Source organism: Octopus bimaculoides, chromosome 7 (genome assembly GCF_046866305.1).
Source record: "Octopus bimaculoides isolate indiv1 chromosome 7, ASM4686630v1, whole genome shotgun sequence".
NCBI lineage: Eukaryota > Metazoa > Mollusca > Cephalopoda > Octopoda > Octopodidae > Octopus > Octopus bimaculoides.
In genome coordinates, this window is record NC_142934.1 from 26,014,797 (window position 1) to 26,019,796 (window position 5,000).

General features: G+C 34.4%; 1 protein-coding gene and 1 long non-coding RNA gene across 8 annotated transcripts in view; one reads left to right on the forward strand and one right to left on the reverse strand.

The window, feature by feature from the left end:
* Positions 1–5,000, forward strand: part of LOC106874846 (neuronal membrane glycoprotein M6-a) — a 664,201-nt gene that overhangs the window by 490,984 nt on the left and 168,217 nt on the right. The gene's annotated exons all lie outside the window — the stretch shown is intronic.
* LOC106874847 (uncharacterized) overlaps positions 1–5,000 on the reverse strand; it is a 42,821-nt gene that overhangs the window by 22,929 nt on the left and 14,892 nt on the right. The window contains exon 2 of the long non-coding RNA XR_001410059.3: positions 3,447–3,544. This is a non-coding gene — a long non-coding RNA (uncharacterized LOC106874847). The remainder of the gene's footprint in view (positions 1–3,446; positions 3,545–5,000) is intronic.

Sequence of the window (5,000 nt, forward strand, 5' to 3'; positions counted from 1 at the left end):
TTTCTCTCTCTCTTATCTATCAATCCATCTATCTTTTCCAACAACACTATTGAAACCACGTGAATATTTAACACACTTTCTAGAGGTTACCAAGCTTGACATTTCTCTGTCTCCGTCTCTCTCTGTCAGTCTCTTTCTCTCTCTGTCAGTCTCTTTCTCTCTCACCTCTATTGTTTCATCTTCACTTCTTTTTTAAAACTTTTATTCTACATTTTTTTATAAACTTCTGTCTTTCCATCTGTATCGCTCACAATCCATTTCTCCTCTAACTCTGACCCCTATCGCGCGCGCTCGCACACACACACACACACACACACACACACACACACACACACACACACATACACACACATGCACACGTACATCACATCTGTCCCTCCTCCTATTCCATGACATTTCGGTTCTCTGTTGTTTTAAGCTGATTTCGTTTCTGATTTCATTTTTTAAAATTATTTTGGAATTTATTAAAAAAAAAAATAGAAAAAATATAGAAGTATTAAATTTAGTAAGTCACAGAAAATACAGCCTTCTGTAATTACTGCCATAGGACTGCGGTCATGCTGGAGCACCACTTTTAAATGTATAGATGTTTACACTAACTCTACAGAGTGTTTCTTATTTCTTTCTCTTCTTTTTTGAGCTTATTATATTTCATGTTAATCCAGTATACTCAGTGGAGGTGCATAGCTTAGTGGTTAGAACGTGTAAGATTGTGGATTCGATTCCTGGACCGGGCAGTGCGTTGTGTTCTTGAGCAAAACACTTCATTTCACGCTGCTCCAGTCCGCTCAGCTGGCAAAAATGAGTAATCCTGCGACGAACTGGTGTTCCGTTCACCCCGTCCAGGAAGGAATATATATATATATATATATATATATATATATATATATATATATATATATATACATTTAAAATACAGAGATGCCTATAATAGGACATCTGACCCGCTAGAAAGAGCAGCAAAAGACTACATACCACAAAAATAGGGATAATTTCGAAAGGGAATGAAAAATAAAAACATTTACCAATCTATATTCTGTACCATGGTTTCAAGTCATTTTAGTAAGATAAACATATACCTTACAATGGTCGAACTATCATCATATGTTTAATTTTCCAAATTTACCGCGCATTTGCGGTTTACCTAATCGGCAGCAAATACAAAAAATGCCGATTTTCTTTCAGAAATTAGCCAAAAAAATTTATCATTATTAATAAATTATAGGGTAGCAAAAAAAATTTTTGAAATTTTATTTACCACCAGTGGTCTAGCGAGAATAAAAATCAGTCAATAGACTATAGTGAAACCGAGAAACTGGTTCTGTGCTCCTTACGGAGTAACGTTGACTAACCAACCAGTATACTGAGATGAAAATTAATGGCAGCTAAATGCTAATAAAGTCATCTGTCAAAGAAGCTACCACGACTTCTATGTTATATTGAGTCAAGTATACTAGGGCCGAGAGTGTGTCTATGCCTGATCGTGTCTGCACAACCCCTGTACACAATTAGTGGAAAATGGCACATGCTATCGCGTCTTGCGAGATTGCAAGTGATTGCTGTGTTTGTTTCGTTTAGGGCGGTTTTTTTTTATTCTGGCTATGAATTAAAGTACCATTGGGATCTGTAGACTGGAGGAATTTTTAGAACATCTTTTAGAACATCTTTAGAACGGTATTTGGCTCAGCTCTCTATGTTCTGAGTTCTTGACGGTTAAACTTAATCCGTCGGCCTGTTTAACACCTCAACTGCCTGGTCCACGAGTTCCTTTACCGGAATCCGTTCTTTTCTTGAGTTTCGACCATATCTCGGATGAAAGGATAACATCCTCCATTCCTCCTATAATTCCTGGAGCCCTAAAAGTATATAAGAGTCATGGACGCTTTTCTTCCTTCTTCTATGTAAAAGAAAGAAAGAAAGACGGAATTAATAAATGAATGAAAATTGGTACATCGTTTAATCGATTCTAGGCGTGTGAAAGTTCCCACTAAACTTAAACTCATGACGTTATGCAACATAACCAAATATTTCATCCGATTTTGCCACCCATCGCCCCTCCATTTTTCAACATTCATTTTTAATTTCTTTTTTTCTTTCCTTCATTGATATTTCCTCTCATCCTTCCGGGGAGTCGATAAAGTATGAAACAGTCATTTACGCTCACGATCAATTTAATGTTTCTTCCTGAGAAATGTGAAATTCCGTGCTTATTTTTAGAAATTAAGATTATTTCGGAATGTACGTACCTACGTAAGCTTGTATGCTATCTTCTTATTTTTCATTATTCAAATTCTTTCTATAAAGAAGGAATTCGCTTCTAACGAAGAAAGGAAGCTTCGTCGCTGAAATTTGGATAATAGCAACAAAGCAACGATGAAATGTTACATAATGAACCTTCGAAAAGTCTTGAATATACATCAGCTTATAGATTGATTATATTAACGAGGAGCGTGATAATGCAAGTCGCTTTCTTTGGCAGAAATCTCGGTTTCTCGAGATTACAACTTAGAGATTCATTAACATAGCCAAGTGCAACAATAGTTATTTGCATAATGAAGCTGTAGGCTTCGAAACAGCTGTGCGTAAATATTCTTTCTCCAAGGGATTTTAAAATAAATATTTGCATCTACTAGGCACCTATAACTACATAATTTTCCTTTTCTATATCAAACAACAATAGCATGCCGGAGAGTGTTCCCCTATTTTGTGTGTGTGTGTGTGTGTGTGTGTGTGTGTGTGTGTGTGTGTGTGTGTGTGTGTGTGTGTGTGTGTGTGTGTGTGTGTGTGTGTATTAAGCCACACGATACCTATCGACTACTCTTTCTTGTTTCCGTTTTATACAGCTATCTATCTATATCTGTCTATTTTCCTATCTATCTATCTATCTATCTATCTATCTATCTATCTATCTATCTATTTATCTATCTATCTATCTATCTATCTATCTATCTATCTATCTATTTATCTATCTATCTATCTATCTATCTATCTATCTATCTATCTATCTATCTATCTATCTATCTGTCCTTTCTATGATCGTTATCTCATTCTATTGATATTGTGTTGTATTCTATTGTATGGTAAATTCTATCGTTGTTACTCTCTTGGTAAATTTTAAAAAATCCCTCCTCCACATCATCATAATCACCACCACCATCATCATCATAAGTACCATTATTAATATTGTTGATGATGACTGCGATGATTATGATGCTACCGCAAGTACCATTGTTTAAACTGAAAAAAAAAACCTTTGTGTTGAACTGTTTTCACTTCTGCATTCATTTCTGTATTAAGCTATGTAGGAATCTAATGATTCCGTGGGTTTAGAATTTGTAAAGAAGGAATTTATAACGTCTATTGTATGTGTGTATATATATATATATATATATATATATATATATATATATATTAACCCAGCAATGTTGTCGTTTAATTTGTATTACCTTGGGTCTGGTACTAGATACTGTGCACACCTTCCAAATACCAAATATTATTTCTGTGTATATGTTCCATGGGCTCCAAATCTTGTGCTTGACCAATTCTGAATTCATAATACAAATAATAATAATAATAATAATAATAATAATAATAATAATAATAATAATAATAATAATAATAATAATAATAATAAGCGAAAATACAAAATTTGCCACTTTTATGAAGGGAGATAAATTTTATCACATATGTTGAAGGAAATTACGTAAGAGTTTCTGGGTAAACAATATTCTTTGTTTTCTGGTTTGGAGCGTAGACAAATAAGTCTTGCAAACTACCAACCCTGAATCAAGCAACATAAAGTTGACCATGAGAAACGCAAGGCTCAATTAAGTACAAGTCAGTAGATTTCAAAGTCTGACCTTGAGTTTTATTAATAGACATTGCGAAGCAAAGTTGCACTGGAAATTGTGTTCGTTTGAACTCAAATGGCATGTCCGCTGGTTTGATTGGAATTCTTGGAATGAAAACCTCTTCCCCCGAGGCACATCCAGTGATGATGGCAGCTTCTATCACATTAGGTGATAATGTCTTCACAATCAACTTTGTCCCGTTGCATAATTTAGAAGGATCTAAATTTCTTAGAAGCATTATTAGGACTCCTACCTTCAGAAAAAGTTTATGTGGTGGAGTTCCAGGTGGTTCAAGAGAATTAAGGAACTCTGATGGGTAATGGATAGTTTGATTTTTATTATGGACTGAACCAACTGATTTGTACTCTTTAATGACTGTTGAAATCTTATTAATTAATTCATGGTTAATTCTTACTACTATCTCCTTTTTTTGGAGCAAAAATTTCCCTTTCACGCAACCATTTATATGAATTATAATTATTACTTAAATCTGGAAATACTTTGTTCTTCAATTCAGCTGGGGCGTTCCCCATAATATTAATATGAACCAAATGGATTTCACCATTCTCATCAAATGGTACTTTCCCATTTCCTAATTAGAGGAGCCAGGTTGAAAACTGTTCTGCACATAGGTCCCCATGTAACAAAGCTCGCTTGTTAGTATTGAAGGAAAATTTCTGTACTTTATTCCATTGGTGTGTAGACTTAGTGTACGCTTTTATCTCATCAGATCTTAGTGTATGCTTTTATCTCATCAGATCTTGTTTCTCTCTGAATGACTGATAATGTTTCTGAAGCCTCCTGATAAAACTAATGTAACTCCTCCCATAGATTTATTGTTGTCTCTTATCTCCTTCTCTTATAATATCTGAGAACTTAACGGAAACCTATTCATTAATGCAAAGGTTTGATGCGAGTTCCACAAAGACCTTTTCTAAGGACAATATAACATTGATTGATGGGCTTTTTATTCCGGCCCGTATAGGACAGAAAAGAGTAAATTTGATATTAATTTTGCGGTACTAGTTTCTAGAGAGTATCTTATGGAGAACTTTCTTATGACTGTCCGCACTTTTAAAAACACATTCATTGAAAAAGTACAGTGTGGTTAATACTAACGTAATTAATACTGTATGTATTAAAGTTAAT